Source organism: Patella vulgata, chromosome 9, assembly GCF_932274485.2.
Source record: "Patella vulgata chromosome 9, xgPatVulg1.2, whole genome shotgun sequence".
Lineage (NCBI taxonomy): Eukaryota > Metazoa > Mollusca > Gastropoda > Patellidae > Patella > Patella vulgata.
In genome coordinates this window covers 4,864,746-4,889,430 of record NC_065887.2, presented here as the reverse complement: position 1 = coordinate 4,889,430, position 24,685 = coordinate 4,864,746, and the positions used below count along the sequence as shown (strand labels likewise).

At 36.8% G+C, this 24,685-nt stretch overlaps 1 long non-coding RNA gene across 1 annotated transcript; it reads left to right on the top strand.

The window, feature by feature from the left end:
• Positions 1-15,842: 15,842 nt before the first annotated feature.
• LOC126831779 (uncharacterized) lies at positions 15,843-22,863 on the top strand. Its single transcript, XR_007684323.2, has 6 exons — positions 15,843-15,891; positions 18,892-18,933; positions 19,938-20,044; positions 21,612-21,794; positions 22,103-22,149; positions 22,774-22,863. It is a non-coding gene; the product is annotated as an uncharacterized LOC126831779 (long non-coding RNA).
• The last annotated feature ends 1,822 nt before the right edge of the window (positions 22,864-24,685 follow it).

The following is a 24,685-nucleotide window of genomic DNA, read 5'->3' as shown; positions in this document are numbered from 1 at the left end:
CACTGGAGGTCTATAACGCTGTTGAATTATTGCTACAAAGCCATATCAGGCTGCATTGCAAGTCGTGTTAAATCCGTTCTACACAAATTTATTCATGGGGACCAGAAAGGGCTCCTTTGTGGCAGATATATCGGAGAATGCACAAGGTTGACTTATGACAAGATAGGATATCCCGGCAATGATACTACCAATAGACTTCGAAAACGCGTTTGACAAAGTGTCATAGAAATTCATTCAATTTCGGGCCCTCCATGCAAAACTGCATAAAAATACTTTACGAAAATGCGCAGTCAGTGTTATACAAAATGTCCACCTGTCTCAAGTCTTTAAGCTGGAAATAGAATTAAAGGTGTATATATATTTGGTAGACAATTTAACATAACACAATATGCGGACGACACATTACTTTTCTGGGATGGGTCAGAAGAGTCATTGCGACAAACTATGAATTCACTTGAATTTTTCTTCAGAATGTCAGGATTAAGAGCTAATGTAGATAAAACTAATGCTATCTGGATGGGGCGATATGCAGGTTCAAAAACAAAAATATATAATGAATTTAACTTTAATTGGCCTGAAAACAAGTTTACATCTCTAGGTATCAATTTTAGTAAAATTTAGAAGAAATTATGGATCTTAACTTTAATGCAAAATTAGATGATCTTGAGAAACTAACATATATTTGGACCAAAGGGAAACTGACTTTAATTGGAAGAGTCACCATTCTTAAGAGTTTAATCCTACCGAAAATAAAGCACTTGATCTCAACATTATCCTACCCAGAATTTTCTGATCTCTAAACGCTTGATAAAATATGTTTCAAATTTATATGAAATCATGGGAATGACCGAATTAAACACCCAAGAGTTACAAAATCAATTGAAAACGGAGGTTTAAATTTTACTGATATCAATGCATTCAATAAGAGTATGAAAATATCTTGGATCAGAAGATTACATAGTCAACACGGTATAGACCATTATTTGAAAATACTCCCCTTTGAAATTTCTGCAGTAGGACTTGAGGCGATAGAAAATCCATTCTGGAGGGATACATATAAAGCATGGGTTGACTTTTTTGAGAATGTGCTCGAAAAGGATAACAAAGATATGAACATGGAAAATATTCTATTTAACCCATCTGGTATAATAAAATAATCACATTTGGATTTATTAAAGACGAGAGAGTCAGAACTATTAATGACCTCCTAAATGATAGAGCAATGATCAAAACATTTGACACCAAAAAGGACGAAGTTCTTAATCAATAAGGATCCAAAGGAAAAAGAATGCAAACATGAAATAAAATGGGTGAATATCCTTAACATAAATCTGTCTCAAGGACAGTGGAGAAAACTATATGCTCTACCAAAAAAATGTGACATTGGACACAGAGTTGCTAGAGTTTCAACTTAAATTTCTACACAGAATTGTTACCACGAAAAAATATCTTTACACAATCACATTAAGCAATGAGAAACAGTGCCCAATCTGTGGGTAAAGAGATGAAACTCTTGAACATTTATATTATGAATGCTCTGAAACTCAAAATATTCGGACAAATATGTCTAAGGCTATTGAAAAATATGTGTTTCTTGATGTCCATTTCACATGTAACGATATAATGCTTGGTAAACAGGAGACACCCTGTTGTCAATTTTATTATCATATGTAGCAAATATTATATCTTCCGAAGTAGTATTACAGACAACTCCCTTAATTTCCAAGCCTTATTGAAGTTTAGTCATTTTTATTTCAGAATTGAAACATACATATATAGGAAAAATGGAAACATGCATATCTTTAATAGAAAATGGAATAAGATTGCTAAGCTGTTTGATAATATGTAAAGAATAGAATATGTTGAAAATTGCATATTGTAGCTTGATGGGAAAGAGATATTTGTGATAAGTGTACATTTGAATTGAAAAATAAAAAAAAATATTTAAAAAATAATAATATTAAATAAAGTAACAACTTTGATAGTTTTTCTATTCCATTTTTACACAGTTACACGTTAATTACATGGTAAATTTTTATAAAAGATTGTCACAAAATGTCCAGCTTGCACCGTAGTAACAATATTTGTTTACAACGATAAAAATTATTTTGAAATCGGTTAATAAATAGAAACATGTTCTTTAATCTTTGCAACCACTGAACGATATCATTGCCTGAGTGTTTCGTTTTTCTCGTCATGTCCGAAGGACACCAGTTGGTCTGAGGGCCCTGAGCTACCCAGTCTGACCAGACAATCAATGGACGCCGCTAAGTTTTTTTTGTGTTTAATTTGATAAAGCATGGTAGACCTTATATTACATAGGTTGACAGGCACTATACAATATTGTTTTGGCTCGGTGAAGACATTTCAGTGTAACAGAAAATAACAAATATTTGAGAAAAAAAATAAATCAATATCTTAAAATAAAAGAAGGCTCACTTTTGCAGCAGGATTCACACATCCCTCCGTAGACAGTCACAACAGTGGTTAAGATCAATGCAATACAAAAAATAACACGCATGATGATAATACTATACTATAGCGCAAGAGTACGTGAAACAGACTGTTGAACACGGAGTTTATCGTTTGTTTTATACACAAATACCTGAACACGTGTGTTCGTTTGTACATTATGTTTTTTGGGGGTTGTCACTACCAATAATTAAAGTGGCGGAAATAAAAGGAATTTATTAAAGCAATAGATACGTTTTATTTATTCGCATGGCTGTCATGTTGCATATTATAATCAAATTTTATACATATGGCGGATTAACTTTCGGTAAACAGAATAACAAAATGAGATTTAATTAAGTTATGAACATGTTTAATTGATTGATTTATTCGTATGGCTGCCATGTTGCATATCATAATCAAATTTTATAAATGGTGGATTAAGTTAGCAGGAAACAGAATAAAACAATGAAATTGCTCGGTAAAATGTATATAGAATTAGTTCAGCCCTTATATTACCTTCCCAATTCACAATTATAAAACGAACTTGACATGTCCGCATCGATGGACGGACTTTTAATCTTTCACGACCTCACAATTATTGCACAGTTCCTAGCCCGTATAGTACGGTAGTTCTGGAGTAACCCATCTTCTAAAATCAGCAGCTCTTTTTCTATTATTCGCGCAAGTACTTTCTTGAAATGTTGGTGATTAAGGCCTAGCTATTTACGGCAGTGTGAAGTTGAATCGTTACAAGAAGGTGGGTTACGCTACCTCGTTATTAAGTATTCAACTTGCTATTCGGGATTCAAATATACAGCTACTAATCACTAGAGTGACGGATGCCAAGTTTCCCCCAGTAGCATAAAACACGGCAAAACGACTTCTAAACCAAAAACAATCTAAATTGTTATTCAAGCAGCGAATAACGAACTGTTTGTTCAGGTATCTTTAAAGAGGATATTTTAGGATTTAATTTAAAACTATCACTAGAATAATGGATTGCAAAGTATCCATCCCCTAGCAATAGAAAACTGATTAAATGACGCATAGTCGGTAATATTTGAATTATTTTAATCTTCTTAATGTGTAACCAGAAAATTTTAGCAGACTAGAAACTCTGGTCGGTATCACAGAAAATGTGCTATTGTAGCTCCAATCCTACCTTCAAAACAGGAGTCAGCAAATAATAATCGGGGAAACTATCTCGGACCCAGTCTCATTGTCCATTGGAGTTCCCAAAGGATCAGTTCTTGGTCCATTATTATTTGTGATATATCAGCTTCCACCTGGACCTCTTATCCGAAGACAAAATGTTCAAAATCATGGTTTTGCTGATGATACTCAGTTGTATTGCTCGTTTGGTATTTCTGACCCTGGATCTTTATGAGAATCTATACATAAAATAGAAAAATGTTGTGCTGATATTCGCCTATGGATGTCTTTCAACAAACTGAAATTAAATAATGAAAAAAACTGAATTTGTGGTTGTGTATTCTAAATCTCCTAGTTTAAAAATCGGAAACTGCACCATCTATCCAACAAAGAAAGCTAAAAAATCTGGGATATATGATGGATGAAAAAAATTGCATCCTCTCCGCAAATCAGCCCGACTATAAGAAAGGTTTACATGCGGATGAAACCTATATCTCAAATACGAAAATATTTGCGCAAAAATAGTGTCATCCCTAGTGCTATCTCAACTGGATTATGCAAACAAACTGCTAGTAGGAGCACCAAAATATAGTTTAAAGCGCCAACAGGTTTCTCAAAATAATGCAACTCGTTTAGTCACTCGATCTAAAAAAAAATCGAATCACATCACCAATAAACTTGTGCAACTCCATTGGCTGCCTGTTGAAAGTAGAATTGACTAAAATTCTGACAACTACCCATAAAGTCATGTTTTCTGATACTACACCACATTATATGCGTGAACTGTTTTCATTCAATAATACTTGCGATCTTCAGCGGATAAAACATTGATTTCGGTTCCCAGATATAATAAATTGTATGGAAAATACTCTTTACCAGTTCATGGTGCATATTTATGGAATGAACGTCCTCAACAGATGCACTCGACAATTCTATTTTCAAGTTTTAAGACAACACTAAAGACACATCTGTTTACCAAATATTTGTGCAATTAAAAAGAGTTGACCTCACTGTGAAGCGCTTAAAATGACCAGCGGACTTAATTTAGCGCTATATAAGAAAATTTATTATTATTATTATAAATATGGGAGATATGGTTGTCAGAGATCAATAAGTTTGTTAGTTATATATTTAAATTAAGTGTAATGTTATAAATATAGGTATTGTAAGTTGGGTTGTCAGAGATCAATAAGTTTTTTAGCTATATATTTACATTAAATGGTTATAGTCTATGATTTGTGTATACTATGCAACACAGCATACAACCGGCTTGGAGGTGGTGGAAGATCATACATAACAGAATATCGTTACATGTGGGTTCTACATTTATGTGTCCGAAGTGCCACATCAACGAATAGTGGTAGATGCGTGTCTGGTATTAGAAGGGTATGTACAAGCTAGATCAGTGGCATTAGAAGGCTATGTTTGCCCCGTCCTGCAACGCCAACATCGACATTTACATGTTTGCTGGTGAACGAGTGTACAGACGTGAAATTGAGGAAACTAGTGACGAGAAGGGTTATGCGACGAGTCACGGTTCCCTTTACAACGACGGTATGGACGACAACGTGTGTATAAACCCCACAATGAGCATATTGCCTACACCTGCCTCGTCCAAGTTTCTCACCGTACAAGGAAACCTGACTCTTTTTTAACTGAAAAATGATATATATGCAACATAAATAATTAATATCTACATTCAAGGTAAGCCAACTGTATATATTTATTTGTAAGTCGCACGTCTAGCTGAATAAACTATGATTTATTGTTATTAAAAAATCAATGGGTGGTTAATAGTTTGTAATTAAAAATTATAAATCGTTCCCTTTACGCAGCAATGAACACATTGTCAACACCTGTGTAGTACGTCCAAGTGTAGTACGTCGTAAAAGGAAACCTGACACCTGTTCAACTGAAAAATAATATGCAACATAGATAATTAATATCTACATTCAAGTTAAGCCAACTGTATATATTTTTTTAAGTCGCACGTCGAGCTGAATAAACTATATGATTTATTGTAATTAAAAATTAATGCTTGGTTAACAGTGTGTATTTTAACACACTGTTAACCAAGCATTATATCTTTGTAGCACGTCTAACTGAATAAACTACTTCGGCCTGTTAGTGCCATACACTGATTTATACATTTTTCTTGAAATTTACCTCATGTGAGAAATCGCAGTGAAAACTGAGATAAATAAAAAAAAAACATGAAATACCTTTCCACCGTGGTGTAAATATTTTATCCGCGGTGGAAAGGTTTTTTGATCAAAAGTGTCCGTTGTTCAATGTTAATTGACGATAAGAAAGTAACACCGATCATATTATCTTTATTCTTATACCTACGATCACTGTTGCAAATTCCCAACAAATATCGTTTATTCCGCATTGTTACTAATGTTACTTATTTATATTAGTTTTTATGATAACAATGAAGAACGGCGGTGTTTGGCCTTGAGTGACTCTCCGCTCGTAATAACCCATTTGACGTCATTCCTGAGTAGGTGATGCGATATTGAAAGACAGTATTAAAAGTATACTTCATAATGATTATAAAACACATCTAGTACACATAGACCTAAAGCAATAGAATGGTAATAGTTTGAATCCAAATTAGTCCGTTGGCTGAAGGTGGGGAATATCCACCCGAGCTGTGAATTTATGAGACCAAATTTTTCTAGTCCAGTTTTTTACGTAGATTCAGAATCTAGGTTGTGATCAGGCGTTTGAGGGGGCGTTTTAAAGGTATGGGGGGGGGGGGGGCAATGTCTGCAATTGGGGAAAAATGTGATTTATGTTGACACAAATGAAATAAATATTGATCATGTAATTTATTAATAAAACACATTTCGAGGACTGCCCATCTCTAAATAAATGTTTATGATGCCCCCGGACAGCTGTTTTGATTTGTAGCGAGGTGAGGTGGGTGGTTGCAGGTGTGCGTGTGTGGAAGGGGGAGGGGGTAAAATTGGCGGGAAATGAGTTCACGCTGATTTAAATGATGATTTTCTTAGAGCTTGATGAAACATCTCGAAATATGTGTTTAAGATTTCCATTTTGTGGGGGTGGGTGCCGGTGTGGTTGCCTGTGGGTGGGGCAACATGTATTTTTGTGGACAGAAATCTTTTGGTCAATAATTGAGCTTAAAGGTGGTTTCTTGTTAGCTTTTTCGTTCAGTACCTGTGGTTCGTCATTCAAAATATTAAATTATAATGGTAATTTTCAAGAGATCTGGAAATGTGCATAAAAACATTGTAAATCAGAGATATGTTTAGATATTAGTTTATTCTTAGTCAAAATCAAAAATTCATAATATGAACGAGGTAAATATTTTCTTTGTTGCTGACCAACAGCTCGCATATCCTTTGAATATGCTTCAGATACCAATTCACATTGTAAATCTTCATTCCAGCTATGCAGCAAAGGCCACTACGGCAAGGTGGTCATAAAGAAAGGTCTGTTATTTTTTTCACTCAGAAAAGCTTTCTTCTAGCGTCACCTACTGATGTACGTCGCCTTCCGCGATATTTTCTACCTTTGCCCGTCTCATTATCGATCAAAATGTGCAAGAACGCAAAATACAAATTGTTTCTGAGCCTCCATTAATTTGCAATGCGAAGAGGAGTAGGTAAGCTATTTTGGCGTCCTCGCGGTTTGTTGTCAGTTCTAGGATATTCTCAACACTTTCAATACTAATCTTGATAGCTTAGCAAGATTAGTATTGAAAGTGTCGTGAATATCTCGGCCTACGCTACATACTTTCAGTGGTAATGACTATCTGTCTTTCTGTTTCATAATAATTCCAACTTTCTAACAATTTTTAAAGAGCTGGGATAGACAAATGATGTTTCTTATGACGTAATTGCTGGTTTAGCAAAAAATATTTGTACCTTGTACGATGACACTAGAAGAAAGATCTTCTGGAGGAATCTTAATTGTGATGAAAATAACAAACACTTCTTTCTTCATTACCATCTTACCTGAGTAGTCTTTGCTGCACATTAAACGCACAAATTATGTTGCAACAATATGGAGACAGGCTGCAAAACCAATGATCGAAGAAGATGACCCTGCGATACAAGGCTGGAATGAAGATTTAAAATGTGAATGGTTATCTGAAGCATATCCAAAGGATATATGCAAACTGTTGATCAATTGCAACCATTATGAAGATATCTATCCCGCTCATATTATAATGAAGACTATAAGAATAAACTAATATCTAAACATGTCTCTGATTCTCTGTGTTTTTAATGTACATTTCCAGATCTCTTGAATAGTACCATTATAATTTAATATTAAGATCAAATTTAAATCAATGGGATTCAGTCGCAAAAAAATACATTTTGCGCCCCTCACATTTAAAAGTAATGTTTTTACCAAGCTCTAAGACAATCATCATTTATATTAACGTGAACTCACTTCCCGTCAATTTTACCCCCCAAAAACTTATTTTACAAGCAATATCCACAAGAACGAACATCGCCATTTTGGTTTCTATTTTAATTTACACCATCTGGATTATTTTTAGATACAAACGGAACCCAACAACCTCCAAACCCATATACACTGTATTAGACATATTACAAGCCATATCCAACGAAAAATGACGATTAATTAAAATTCCACCATTTTGGATTTTAATTTGTCGACAATTTTAAATTTCTGCATCATGTATTCTCGAAATTCATTTTTGACATCAAAATTGAACCCACCAACCCCGAAACACCTAATATATAAGATATATTACAAGCCATATCCAACGGAAAAAAATGACAATTCATTAAAATTCCACCATTTTGGATTTCTGCCATCATGTATTCTCGAAATTAATTTTTGACATCAGAATTGAATAATACATAATACATAAGATATATTACAAGCCATATCCAACGGAAAAAATGACGATTAATTAAAATTCCACCATTTTGGATTTCATTTTGAGATTAGCATTGAACCCGACGACATCGGAAACTATGTACATTACATGTTACAAGTCATATCCAACACGAAAAAATGACGAGTAACTTAAAATCTGCCATTTGGTATTACTGCCATTCTGGATTTTCGAAATGTGTCTTTAAATTCAATGACATCGAAAACTATATAAAAGACCTGTTCATATTTTACGAGATTATCGAAGTCATATGGGGAAAATGCTATTCTATTAAAACATTTGGCAGAGATTTGGAAAAAATGCTCGGTGATGTATGAAAAATACCTTTTTTTATTTTTTTAAAAGCCATTCATTACCAAATTTGCAAGCCATTTGAAAGAAATGCCCGATACTGTATGGAATATACATTTTGATCAAATTCGATTTTTCGACACTTTTCGCGTGTATAACCACTTTGTGTTTGAGGAATTTAAAAATAAATCATTTATTCTGCAACCACTGAAACACACTGATTACCAGATATCGCTCTCCGAAAATTGCTGAAGATCGTTAATTTAATTAGGTTAATTATGCCATTGTGCCTTGGCCGAAGCATGAATTTGTCTGACATGTATCATTCAACCAAACTGCATTGGTTTCTTTTGAAATTTATTTAGGGTAAAATGATACCCCCCAACCCTCGTCTACTGTGACGCTGCCGGGGTGAAATACTAATCGGACAAATCTACACAGCAAACGATTGTTTAATATATGATAATTTAATAATATTATTAATAATAAAATGATATTAGAACAAAGGAGTACAAGCTCGAATATAACATCTACAAATAATAAAAAAATAGTAGGGCAAATGATTAATTAATTAATGCAGTGTTATAAAAAGCATCTTTAGAATTGCACATTAATTCTCAAGTTCTTGTAATTTCTGTTGTAAGCTTCTAATTTTATATTCTACTATTTATACATTATTATTAAAAATAAATCTTATTTTATAGATTACAGAAATCATGCAGTCCTTAAAGGAAAAGGTCCAGTCTACGACAACTCCGATTACACAACTTTATCAAGAAGCAATAAACGGTAAACGGAATAGTGAATGGACAGAAGATAATATAGCCACCATCGCCAACATGCCAACCTTTTACTCCAAGAAAAGCACCCTATATAGAGCCAGGAATAAGAAATTTCCCAAATTACCCAAACAGCGACGTGACATTGTTGTGCCCGACCTTTTCCAAAAACAGATAGCGGAGAGCAGTTTTTATTTATCAATGATGGTGACGATGAGAAAATTTTAGGATTTACCACACGACAGAATCTTGAGTCTTTGTGTGACTCGAATGTAATTTTTGGCGATGGAACATTTTATGTATGCCCACGAAGTTTTTATCAACTATACGCCATCCACGCACTGATTCAAGATCGTTCTGTACCATTGTTTTTTTTTCTTTTTACTTGACAAGAGAGAGTAGACATACCGGAGAGCGTTCGAACTTTTGAAGCAAGTGGCACATGAAAACGGTTTCAACCTTCAACCATCCATTTTTCTGGTAAGAATATTTTGAATCAATGTACATAATACACCGATTAATATCGTATTCTACATATATCGTATTCTACATGTATTACCATAACATAGTAGTATGACCTAAATATGTTTCTTTTTTTAGATGGACTCGAAGTTGGCGGCAAAGAATGCTAGTGAGGCAGTTTCTCCTGATGTAGAATGGAGAGGATGTTATTTTCACTATGGTCTATGTATTTGGAGAAAGGTTCAACAATTTGGTCTGCAAACTTCATACCGAGAAGAAGAAGAAACAAGCAAATTCGTTAGACGGTGTATCGGGATTCCATTGCTACCCGTGACTGATGTAAGTATTGAAATATTTAGTAAATATAAAGATATAGTAAATATAAATATATAGTTACCCGTGACTGATGTAAGTATTGAAAGTTGTAGAAACAACTAGCCTGTAGTTTTATTTACGATCACAAAGGAAACACAACAAGGGTGTCCGATATTACCACAGAAGTGGGCGAAATCCCTCTGTCACCACGAAGGAAACAACTGACCCTGCGGCATTGAGCAAAACTAAGCCGATTGGAGGAAAGGTGCCCTAACTCCGCGAAATCGTATAGAAGCTTTGATTATAGGGCCCTTTGGACTCTTCCGGGCATCTCTCTTTAACCAATATCGAGGATACCTGGTCAAATTGGACTCACATATACACGGACGAATCGCACAACCCCTAGAATGGTACGACGGGCTTCGGAATTTATATCCCGGGGAAAGAGTTACAAGCAGCAAATAGACCGCCAAACATGTGCCCTGTGTACACGTCGGAAATGTACGGTAAATGGTTGTAACAGAGAGGAGGGTCGTGTCGTTGTTGTGACAGATTGTCCAACAGGTTGTCTATTTACTCTCCCAGGTTTTCTCTGTTTTGACCTGTGTCCACCTTCAACAGAACAAGACAATGGAATAATTAAAGTGTCTTTGTCCGTGCAAAACCACTCATAACAAGGTAGCCGAAATACCTCAGGTGTGTACTCTACTGGGACCAATCGTCTGTACATATTTTACAATTAAAATACATAGTAAACGAAAAAATAAAGTATGTATAAATATATACAAATAAATAGGAATAATATTAGACACTAATATCTCTATGTATGTAGATCTTTCCTACATATACGTTCGCCCCCGAGGGAAAAAATCAAAATGATTTTAATGAACTATGGCCTTCCGAGATGTCTTTAGCGCTGCAACTTGGCCTTTTATTTGATCGACGTCTGCCTGATCTGCTGTTCCAAAAGGATCGGACAGGAAACCAACAACAGGTATGAAACTGCGTTTTGGTTGAGATTTCCGCATGGTCGAATTTATTTCAATAATTCGCTTGCGCGTAGGGGACTTTAGCAGTGGGAGGAAACCTGCGGACCCGGAGAAAACCCACGAGGTGTACAGTTAATGATAAAGCAATTTACAAAATAAAACGAACGTAATTTCTAAAGCTGCTGTAATAACTAATAAGCTAAATATACTATTCCAAAAAAGTAGGGGATATTTGATTTTGGGGGCATAATACTAAAATATGCAAATGACTACGAAAAAAGTCACTATAGAACCTAACAGAAGAAACATTTCCAGTTACATGTGACGCCCAAACGCACCAATAGCTACCGCATGGAATGCAGGTGATGCTTGGGATCATCATGGGGGTCCAACCCCAATATTTGCACGACTCTGACTTTGAATGTTACAGTCATTGTGGCATTGAATTCCAGGGTGGAAACATCAGTTTAATTGTTTTAGTGACCAGAAAACAAATTTTGATATTCGTCGGCTTACCCAAAATGAAAGGTTACGTGCCCTTGGCATGCTACAGATCGGCATAACACAGGCGATTGTGGCGCGGACGATGAATGTTTCTCAGTCTGTCATAAGCAGGCTATGGTCCAGATACCGTGATACACAATCTGTACAGGACAGACCACGCTCAGGTCGACCAAGGGCGACAACTCAAGCCCAGGATCGATTTATCCGTACCTTGGCCTTGAGAAATCGTGTCATCACAGCAAATCAGATCAGCGCTCGTCTTCAAACAGACACAGGTGTGAGAGTGAGTGGCCAGACGATTCGGAATCGAATGCATAGGGGTCACCTTCGCGCCCGACGTCCTCGCGTGATCCCTTGTTTGAGAGATCATCACATTCAGGCAAGACGTCGTTGGTGTAGGGATCGTCAACACTGGGATAATCGACGCTGGAGCAATGTGATGTTTTCAGATGAGTCAAGGTTCACTGTTGATTTTTTGGACAGACGTAGGAGGGTGTGGCGTCGTCGAAACGAGCGCTTCCAAGACGTTAACGTCATCAGACATGATCGATTTGGGGGTGGTTCTGTTATGGTGTTGGGAGGCATCACTGTTGCTGGAAGAACGGCTTTACATGTTGTTGCAGGGCGTGTTACAGGCCAGTACTACCGGGACAACATCTTGGCAGTCCATGTTGTGCCGTTCGCACGACGTCATGGCCGCATCTTCCAGGATGACAACGCAAGATGTCACAGGGCCAGGATCGTTACAGGTTACCTCCAACAACAGAACATCACCACATTACCTTGGCCAGCACTGAGTCCCGACCTCTCCCCCATCGAGCATGTCTGGGACATGCTTGGACAGAGGTTACGTCAACGTCAACAACGTCCTGCCAATGTCCAAGAACTTGCTGCTGCGTTGCAACAGGAATGGGACAATCTGGACCAAAATGACCTTAGACGTCTCATTAGGAGTATGCCACGTTGGATCAATGCTTGTTTGGCAAACAGAGGAGGATTTACCCGTTACTGACTTGGTTGTGATGCTGTGGTAACTTTGCTGTTTGACCCCGGGTATCATTTTACCCTTATAATGGTCAGTCTGTGCCTTACTTAGTCTAACGATCATTTGGAATAAATCGATGAATGTGAACTTCATTTCATTTTGTCATTTGTTTCTTCGTCAGTTTCATTAGGTGACTTTAATAACACTTAAAAATCAAATATCCCCTACTTTTTTTGAATAGTATAGCTTTTCGGTGCTTACTCTATCTGACATGGGATTTTTAATTTCGAAAATAACGGATTTACTAAATGGTCCAGCAATTTCATCGAGATCTGCCAAAATTTCCGTAAATGTCGTTAATGTAGTTTGCGCAGGATGTATCAGCCATTTCAAGAGGGACCAAGAATAAGTGGCGTATGTGTCGAATCAACGGTTATTGCGTATGTGCCGAATTTGGAACCATTTTTTTTAGTTTCGTCTGTATAAAGGGTGGTATTTTTCGCCAACTTTAAGGTTTCCGAAACATGTTTTAATGATACACCGATTTTCGACATCATACAAAATTACTTCGTTCTTTCCAAAAGGTTTGGACTTGCAACCACTTTCTTTACCTGACATTTGTTTTTTTATGTTCATTATTAGCCTTAATGCGAATCATTTCTTTTTTAGTCTTCCGAAGTCGATTTATTAACTGGGCGATTGTGCTTTTATGACACTTTGACAATCGCCGCAAATACTTATTTTTCCTATTTAAATCAGTCACGGTCGCATCAGCAGATGTCTTGAGTCTCTCTATTTATTAAATTAATTTCACTAGTATCTGCCGATGGAGTCTCGTCCACTATCCCTGGAAAAAATTGGGTGTCAAGAAAATCGTCGTATGATTCCATAGATTTGTTGGACTTACCCAGCTTCCTAGTCTTTTTCTTCAGTCTGACAAGTCTACTTTTAATGTAATTGTCACCAAACGTCCCACAGTCATGTAAAGCAGTTATAATAGACCGATGCCCCGTAGTTGTCGGGCATTTATTAACAATGCCTAGTATAAGCATATTTGTGATTTTTGCCATAGGTAGTTTAGTTACAGTAATCGAATCGAGGGGTACTTGTCCAATCCAGTGCTGGACAGCAAATCATCGGTGAACGTCATCTTTCAGGGCTCAGTCTCAGATCTCGGACAAAAACTAAGTCCGTCGATCAAAGCTTATGGCTACAGAATAATTAAATAAGATACTATGATTATGAAAGTAATTTACACCCAGTTACCGAAAAGTTTCTGGAAAATAAAGACTACCAATAAAAAGTTTCCGGTCTATAATAGTTCTGCGTATTTAGGGCTAGCAAATATTTATTTCCTAGAATAAATAGAGCACCACGTAAACAAGGTTGTAACCACCAAATAAAAGTAATTCCCAAAATGTTGTAATGAGTTTATCTTGACACACTCATGGTTTTAAAACGAAATGAAAAGACGCTATTACAGCTAGCTCTGTACCGAAATCGCCAAAAGTCCAAAAATCAAAAATTAAATCAAAGAGTGCGGTCGAAATTTTTGTTCACATTCGCTATTAAATAAACACGAAAGTCGAAGCGCGTAATGAGTGTATTTTACTTGGCTTTATATACCAATACATGTTTGTATAATACCACGTGGAAAGCTATTTGTGAGGTATATTTGCTGCGACCTCCAAAATCACGTGCGCGGGACTAAACTTTGCTCACTTCAGAAAATATCCTCGATGATGCAATCAGACAGATAAGTGCTCAGTTTTTATAAGGACAAAAAATTGAGTGTCTGAACCACTCTACTTATTACAGATATAATATAATGCTATCATTATATGAAAGAGCAAACGTCTACAATAGTCTTACAAGTTACCCTCATTGTCGAAAACCATCGGAACGCGATAAAGGCTACAGTTTTTGACGGATAGGTGTCAAATTCGGTGTATAGCATTGAGATTATGAGACGACGATCACTATCGATATTTAGTATTATTCAACCTTCAGTTTCTCAGTTAGCCCTCTTTACGCAATGGGAGATATGAAACGTTATCATGCCCCTTTGACACATAAAATTGGAATTAATAAAATATCCTTCTCGTGCCATCAATGTAATATCACTCATACCCAGATGGTCGACCCATTACCAGATGGTGTTATGTAATGTCCGTTGTACAGAAAGCTAATCTGTCATGCAATAGCCCAGCTGTGTAATCGTTGTGACACCTTTTGTCAGTGTGGTCACACTCGAACACCTATCGGAAGTCAATCCGAGCATATTACCTTTGGGGGTTGGGCATCTGCCAGTTCAAGAGGTAAAATACGAGATCTAAACTAGCTTTATGAGTCCAGGCCAGAGCATCAGGTTAGCAATAGGGCTCCCTCCAGACAACTAAGTAGTTTTGACTAGAAGAATTAAAGTATAATAGAGAGAGAGAGAGAAATGGGGTTTAACGTCCACTCGACACAAACTAGGTCATTTCGGGACTAACATATGGTTCAATTTTAGTTCAATAATTCGCTTGCGCGTAGGGGTCTTTAGCAGAGGGAGGAAACCAGAGGACCCGGAGAAAACCCACGAGGTTAGACAGGCGAAGTATAATAGAGTAGAGTTTTTCTAATTCAATGTGAACCATTGGGACTGTGTTGGGGGGGGGGGGCTATCGAATTTTGCAGTTCTCAGTCCATCTCATGCAAAATGTGAGCATACCTTGCATGGAAACCGCTATTTTTCTTTTCATATTTAATCGTGAGTTGCATAGTAGTTTGGCTGGCACATTAAACCGAGGTCCCATGTACACATTGAAGTACATGTTACAGCGCCCGTGTCAGTTGGAATTTGATATAAGAGTAGGTCGTAACGCCACTGTCTGGGCGTTCATAGCACACTGCGTGGCGTATGTCTGTCTGCTATAGACTAATCGGGGCAGAAGTACTTTAAACTCCATTTCATCATTCGTGAGTTGCACCAGTCTTATCTTATCGTAACTATAAAACCACGTTGCCGTTATTGTATCGTCTCTCTAATCATCAATCTTCACCAGGAACAGCAGGCAGGTAAAACGTTACACCTAGATCTATCTGCAAGCTATTCGATCCCTGCATTGGCCGAGAAAGTTCACATAGATTTTCCGGCGTGGTTCTCCCTTGTCAGTGATGCAGGACAGAGGGGCTGACAAGGAAAGCTGTCTAGTCGTTCGGATTGGACGAAAAACCGAGGTCCCGTGTACACATTGGCGTGCACGTAAAAGATCCCTTGGCAGTTGGAATTCGATATAAGAGTAGGCGATAGTGCCGCTGCCCGGGCAAAATTTCCCTCATAGCACACTGTATGACGTATGCCCGTCTTCATTAGCTCAGGTTAGGAGCAGAACAGTAGGACGTTAAACTCTATTTTATTTCATTTCATTTCATTTTTTGGCAAGCTATCTTCTTTTCCTTTACTTGCTTAGAAATGGCATTTTCCTGTTTCCGCGTTTCCTAAAACATCTGGAACGACATATTTATTACACTTGTATATTTTTGATATTTGTATCGGACGGCTAAAGCTATTTGTTAATAAAAGATGAATTTTTGTCATGGTCGCCGAGATGTAAATAAGGTTAGCGCACATGATTGTTGGCGAGATTGTAGGTTAGGTTTAAGACTATGGGGGAGAGGTTAAGATCTCTGCCCTAAATAGCCGCCTTATCGTACAATTATTATACTGGTTTTTTTAATGCATTCCTACTCCGGTTCAGATCTGTTTTACACAAAAAGACTAGTTAAACCTCTTCAATTGTATTTAACTGAAAGCAGAATTTATACTTCTCAACATTCTCGAAATATACTTAGTGTTTTCAACTAAAATCTTTGGTTTAGGACTTAAATTGTTGGTCACCTAGAGTGTCTGTTCTCAAGCGGGGCTAATTGTAGACTGGTAGCGTAAGTTTGATATACTTTAAAAATGAGGAAAGTTGATTTATAATTCGAGATGAATAACTTCGATCGCAAAAAAACATTAATGTCCATACATAAAACAGGATTATTTGGCTGATTTTGCGTTCTGAAGTCGACACAAATCAACGACGTTTTATACATTTTTATTATCGGAATTGACTAATATACGTGTATCAGGGGTATATTGAGATTTAAAATTTAGCATGAATTCTGATCCATTCTATTTCCTTATCATTTCATGTCTCTTTCATGTCAAGTTGTTAGCTATCTGTCTGTTTAAAAAAACAAAAAAAACATTGTTGATCATAACACCTGTTCATTTTACACCTTCCCCAATAATAACACGTGTAATCAATCATGTGTTACTAAACTGTTTGTGCTCACAACTTTGGGTGGGGTTTCTTTTTTTTTTGAAAGAGAAGAAGCTCGGCGTTTGCGTGTAACTTGAAAGTAATCAAAATATTCCAGATTATAACCACAACTCATAACGGATGATTGCATTTTAAGATTAATTAATGGAAAGACATTCTCAAAACGAAATGAAGTGAGGTTTTACCTCCAACTGTTCAGCTAACGAAGACGGGCATCTGCCATACAGTGTGATATGAGGGAAATTTTGCCCGGGCAGCGGCACTACGACCTACTCTTATATCGAATTCGAACTGCCACGTGCACACCAATGTTTAAACGGGACCTCGGGTTTTCGTCTCATCCAAATGACTAAACAGCTGTACTTGTCAGGCCCTCTGACCTGCATCAATGACAAGGGGAAACTTTCTCGGCCAATGCAGGGATCGAACGCGCGACCGCCTGGCTAGCGAGCCAGCGTCTTACCCACATAGCCAACATGGTTCCCTCATTCTCAAAACAGTGTTAATTTTACACCCTATGATGTGTCGACGTTCAACTTATTTTAGCACGTAATACACTTACAGAAGTCTAAGAGTTCTAGATTATCTGGATGTATTCATGAATATACAACACAATGCAAATTAAAATGTTGAGGAAAGAAACATTCGTTTAATATCAAATCTGTTTAGAAATTCGTAAATTCGTAAAAATTATTAAAAATCACCAAAAATCATCTAATTTGTACTTGTGACCAGTTTAAAGCTGACTGATAATTTTGATAACGAGTGTCTAATTTACAAGTATTTAATTTCCTGACCACTGTTCAAAAATTCATCACTATACATCAACTAGAAGAATGCCCGGCTTCGCTCGGGGGTCATAACTCCGAAACCGGAAGTGGTAGACTAACGCCACCTGGCCTATGTTACTCCCCAGTCCGAGCTATCCCTATACCCCAAATTTCAGACTCGGGGCAGACCTAGTGTAGCCGCCAACCCCTAACAGACAGACAAACAGACAGACAGACAAACGACAGTCGCAAATATTAGTATAGATAATCAATTGGGTTGTTTATTTTTTAACAGTAATTGAGAAATTAAACACTTGTAAATTGGACACACATTATCAAAATTGAATGGTCAGCTTTAAACTGGACACAAGTAAAAAATAAACGATTTATTTTGATGTTAAACAGTTTTTACAATTTTTTAAACAAAGATTGGATATTAAACAAATGTGAACGAAATTAGTGCTAGATACACAAGATTAAATGATACCTGGGTTACAGTGATATGACAGGGGTCATAACTCCGAAACCGGAAGTGGTAGACTAACGCCACCTGGCCTATGTTATTCCCCGGTCCGAGCTACCCCTATACTCCAAATTTCAGACTCGGGGCAGACCTAGTGTAGCCGCCAATCCCGAACAGACCGGCTTCGCTCGGGGGTCATAACTCCGAAACCGGAAGTGGTAGACTAACACCACCTGGCCTATGTTACTCCCCGGTCCGAGCTACCCATATACCCCAAATTTCAGACTCGGGGCAGACCTAGTGTAGCCGCCAACCCCGAATGGATGGATTAAGCGCTATATAAATGTACATTATTATTATTATTATTATTAAATTCGATTACGTCTGGTGGATATTTGAGTTTAAATTACGAGATGTGATTTCGTTTCATGATGTGTGTACAGTAACGTTATTAATAAATGTTTAAAACAAAAATAACCATTATTTGTTCCGAGTACAATTTTTTTATTTACAGAATGTTGAAAGTTTTAGCGTTGATTTCTCTTGTCTCACTCTGGTAAGCCAATCAGATTCAATTATTATCTGGGATTTTTAATTATAGATCCCGTGTACACAACTTTCTTTGACAAGAGACCATTTAAGGGGTTTCTCTAACTATACCACCTTTGCCGTACATGCATATCCAATATAACCTTTTGATTAACTAATTGAGGGTAGAAATTTCTTTCTATCTAACTTCGTAGGCGATAGTGCCGCTGCCCGGGCAAAATTTCCCTCATAGTATAGTACACTGTATGGCGTATGCCCGTCTTCTTTAGCCCAGTATAGGAGCAGAACAGTAGGACTTTAAACCCCATTTCATTTCATTTCATTTCTACCTTTGTATAGTTTTTTGAAATATGTATTCATTTTTAGTTAAATGATTTCTTACGAGAAATGGATTTATATAAGCGCCGATTTGTTTTCAGATCCCATAATTAAATATTGTATCTTTTTAATATTTAAATATTGAATAAATATTGTTATTGGGGGTGTTTGATTAAATAATGCCATAGTAATAAATCAAAAATAGATTCAGAACTATTCTGAAGGTTCTGTATTGGTTTTTATTTATATTCTTTTTCTTTGCTATGTCTGGCAAGTGCTGCAGTGTTTTGTTTTATTAATAGCCCATCTCTTTTGCTATATCCGATGAGTTATGCAGTGGTTTATTATTTATATTCTTTATATTCTGCTATATCTGGCTATATATTCCTTATATTCTGCTATATCTGCTTATATATTCCTTATATTCTGTTATATCTGCTTATATATTCCTTATATTCTGCTATACCTGGTTATATATTCCTTATATTCTGCTATATCTGGTTATATATTCCTTATATTCTGCTATATCTGCTTATATATTCCTTATATTCTGCTATATCTGCTTATATAATCCTTATATTCAGCTATATCTGGTTATATGTTCCTTATATTCTGCTATATCTGGCTATATATTCCTTATACATTACTGTACCTGACGAGTTCTGTAGTGGTTTTTATTTATAAATATTTCAGTGCCGGGCAGGTATGGTTGGCAGGTTTTAATGCCTTGGATACAAACACGGATCAATCTATCAGCCAGGCTGAATTTGATGTTGCCATAGTAGGAGTTGATACTAATGGTAAGGCCATATAAGTATACACTTTGATAATAGTGGGATGACTTAAGAGTCACGTGTGCTTTTGAGTGATAGAACAGGTGTCCGGGTACGAGGGTGGGGATCAGCCTAGCTGAAAGGTGTAGGTAGTGCTGATTTCAGCTAATCTAGCCTAGCTGTGGTCTGGCAATTACATAACTCTGTCGGGGTACCCCACCACTAGAACTGTCTGTCAATGTGTTTTTACCTGAAGATGTAAGGTACACTGATGTACCATTTTCATGTGGTACACTTTAGAGCAAATCTAGCCCCGGGATCACAGCCCTCACATCCACACCCACCACCAGATACCCGGAAGACTTACATTCTGATGATACCAGATATACATGCATTGATAGCATATAGGTGAAAATAATAAAATTAAAATGATCGTGATGTTGGATTTATGTATACGTAATAGTATGTCAGAAAATCAGTTGAGCTTACACCAGGTCCCCACCCTTCCGCCCACGTCTGAAGACTTCTTGCTCACTATAGAATTATTGAAATAGTGAATTAATACTATATGCAGGGGAACCACACCATAACAATACGCAAACAATGCCAAAAAGACAAACCCCTGGGAGTATTACAATAACGATTTAATGATTCGAACATCAGATGACACATCTACCTGACAATGGACCAACGACTACACAATACAATTCAGTCAATGGTTGGCTTTATAAATATATATATATATATATATATATATATATATATACTCCTCGCAGTGTTTCGTTTGATTAGACCTCATCCCGTTCAACACTGCTGGACTGACTGGTGATTCCTGTCCCATATTATGACTGGTTAACAACCTATCCAGTACGGCGTAACACATAAACCTTAGCCCCAACGTTTCGTTCTAATTACAGCATTGAATAAAGATTCATTATGGGAGATTAGATAAAGAGCTGGCCGTTCTCACTATAATAGTTAAAAACTAGAAAAGTAAAGGGAATTTGCTGAAAATTTGTCAAATTGATCCACAATGAACCGAGATTTTAGCAATTGAATTTTTGGCCTAGCCTCGGTCATCATTACTAAAGTCGGTAGTATAAAATAAAACATAGTCTCGATTGTCCATTTCATGATTTAATTATAAATGGAAGTCGAACAGCAAATCGGAACCTAATCTAATACACATCGCAGTCTAGCGATGCATCGAGAGTTGATTATTGTCTGGATAAGTTAATTAATGTCTATTTAATAATTTAGATAACATTTCAGGCCTAAAGAAAGACCTGCAATAGGCAGATTTAGCTCTTGCATAATGTATGTTTAAGAAATATATGTAGAGAATCTTCTACTCCGTCTTTTTTTATATCAAAACAATTTCATCAACAACGAGGCCTTTATAAATTTATCGACGAGTGTTGATAATTTTTTATTTAAAAGACGAGTAGAAGATTTTATTTATCACCCTTTCTTACACGTAAATTCATGTAAAAAGATATCTCCTAGGATATGTCGCTCAGTAGAATATGAAAGTTATCACACAAGCGATGTCTACTGTATAATATGTTATTGGGTAATAAATGTATATAATCAGGTGATGGGAAGGTACCAGAAGCAGAATGGATGGCCGCATGGAAAGGTATTACTGCAGGTAATCACAACCAAGCTGTAACAGATAAAGCTGGTAAAAACATCTTTGATTATAATGATAAAAATAAAGATGGTGTGTTGAGTATAGCTGAGTTAAAGGGAATGTACTCTGTTATCGATACCAACGGTGAGTTGATACTAACTACTACTACTCTCTCTCTCTCTCTCTCTCTCTCTCTCTCTCTCTCGTTTGTAATCCAGTCTCCCTGTACCCACAGTCTTTCTCTCTCTTTTTTGTTATCAAATAGCAAAATAAAAATACTGAAATTAGGAACTTTGGAGTAGGATGTGAATGTATTTCTTCCGTTAGAAATATATTGGGTATTTTCAAAACCTAATTCCAATACTCTCAATTGTACAGAATGGAAGCCCGTCCGGGGTTATAGTGAAATGTATTTTCTCTTGTATCTTGTTATTATGAATTTAAATTTGCAGGTGACGGTAAATCAACTTCAATTGAATTTGCTCACGCTTGGCAAGACGTAAGTTAATAATAACTAATCTTCGTCATCATCGACATCATCCTCTTCACCATCATCAGCTCATCGTCATCGTCATCATCGTCATTAACATCATCATCATAAATAGATGACCATTTATCCGTCGGATGCGCTTTCCTCAACAACTAGAAATCAATAAAATTTTCGCCGGATTACAACTTTGTCTATCCTCGTTAATGGGCGCTTGAGTGAAATGAAATGTGGTTTTATGGCACATCAGCTCCAACCGGGCTATATTGCGCCAAACATATGGTGAATATTACGAGACATGGGGCGTTTGAGTGTCCGAATGGTTGGTCGTTTGAGTTGCCGAACAACTTCTGGCGACCACCACATCAAATCAAGGATTAAAACACGTATTGTCATGTATTTGAACAAAAATTGTATTTGTTGGTCGCCCCACTCCGTGTTTCATCTGTTTAAGACGAAAACCGAGGTCCCGTGTTGGCGCGCAGGAAAATGACCCTTTGGCAGTTGGAATTCGATATATAGGCCATAAAGCTGAAATCCGGGCAAACTGTATACCCGTCTTCATTAGTCCAGAACAATCAACAGAATAATGAAACGTACTGAAATGTATTTTTAAATTGTATTTCTATATTGCAGACTCACAGACCAATAACTGGATAATACGTCATCAGTTTCCTGTTGGTATTAAAACTTTTATGAAGTGATAAAATAAATATTCACCAATCTCTTAAATTGGTGTGGTTGTAAAATCATTTATTGTTCGGTGAATTATATTAGAATAGTATCCCTGTTTACTTGACTACATATTTACCATTATAACATTCTGTGTCCTAACACTCGGTGGGAGCAATATAGGACCACATGTCGAATGGTGTAACTCGTGCACATTATATCAGAAGTTCTTTCATTGAGTCAGGTGGTGTGGTTTCGATTCCCCGCTTGTGCGTGATAAGAAATGGAGTCACCTGTCCAGTTTTCTCCGAGTCCTCATGTTTCCTACTGTTTAGATGCGTGCGTATTACCGCAGATAATTCCAACGTATATGCAATCAGCTACTGCAGTTTATGTTGCCCGGTATATTACCACAGACAATTCTAGCGTATATTAGGTCAGCTACTGCAGTATATGTTGCCCGGTATACTATTATCAGTGACGAATAGATCCCTATATGACGTCACATCCGACAGGTTGATTTGTTACAGATGCTTTCTTGTGTTCTTTGCTGATATATTTGGACTAAAAACATATCCTTGCTCCAAATCCCTCTCAAAACTCTGTATTCGTCGGGAGACACCGCATTCTGTAAATAAACCGTTGTTAGACGCTATGTCAGTCAGTTCAATTCATTGAGGGAGGGTCCATTTTTCAGAATGTATTTTGTGTTAAATACTGTCCATTATCATACATATTGAGACCTAAGTAAATTCTCAGCTATTTATTGTTAACTACTTTTTCCGCCGTTTAATTGCCGAGTCGTTTGTACGTTGATACCCATCAATGTTCCAAAAACATTTGATCAAGAAATGAAAGCAGCTCCCTCAGTCAAGCTAGCACACAATAAGCTGGCAGACCACAGTCGGGTTGCCAGTTAGTGATACCCTGACATTTTCCCCAGTACTTGTCTCATGGGTGTTTTTCGGGTAATCCAGTATTTGTCTAGCAAGATTGGGGGTTTATACTTTCCATATATACCAAATTTGTCTTACTGTTATTGGAAATAACCACCTGATAAATACTTTCGGGACAATGTATCTTTAAATAAAGACGAAAATAAGATTTGTGCTTTATGCTGTGCATTTCTTAACGTTACCTTAGTACATTGATTCTCAACCAGTGTGCCACGGCACGCTGGTATTTCGCGAGATCTTCCTAAGTGTGGCGCGAAATTTTGAACGGCACACTAAGAAAATTTCTCACTAAAGAAGCCAGCTATTTGACTGATGAAATTCGAAACACTGCAATAAAGTAAGTTCGTAGCTGTGTTTTTCTTTTTTTAGTTTGCCGTTCTATGTGTGTATGACTAGTCTGTGTCTACGGTTGTATGTCGTTTATAACTTGCCATGTTTTTATTTTGCAAAATTCAAATATTTTTCATTAATATTTAGCCAGGTGTGCCGCTATTTTTCCATGTGATCCAAGGTGTGTCATTGACAAACAAAGTTTGAGAATCACTGCCTTAGTATAAGATATTAAATAAAACAGAATAATTCTATAATGGCTGCCTTTAACTATACTGGTCACTATACATTTCTAAAAACGTTCAAATGACACTTCCCCATATAACTTCACACCCTGTGGATGAATTTGTTAAATATAATCGAAACGGTTTGGACTTCAGATTTTGTCTGCGATATCACCTTCGGTGGAAATAGACGTTAAGACCGATACACACACACACACACAAATCCGCGCACACACACGCGCCATCACACACATACTTCAGATTGAACATCCTTGAACAATACTATGTAATAAATAAAATGCAAAAAATGTCTCTAATGTCTGTGGTGCTTGTTAACTATTTAATTTCGAAAAACTTGATTTTAAC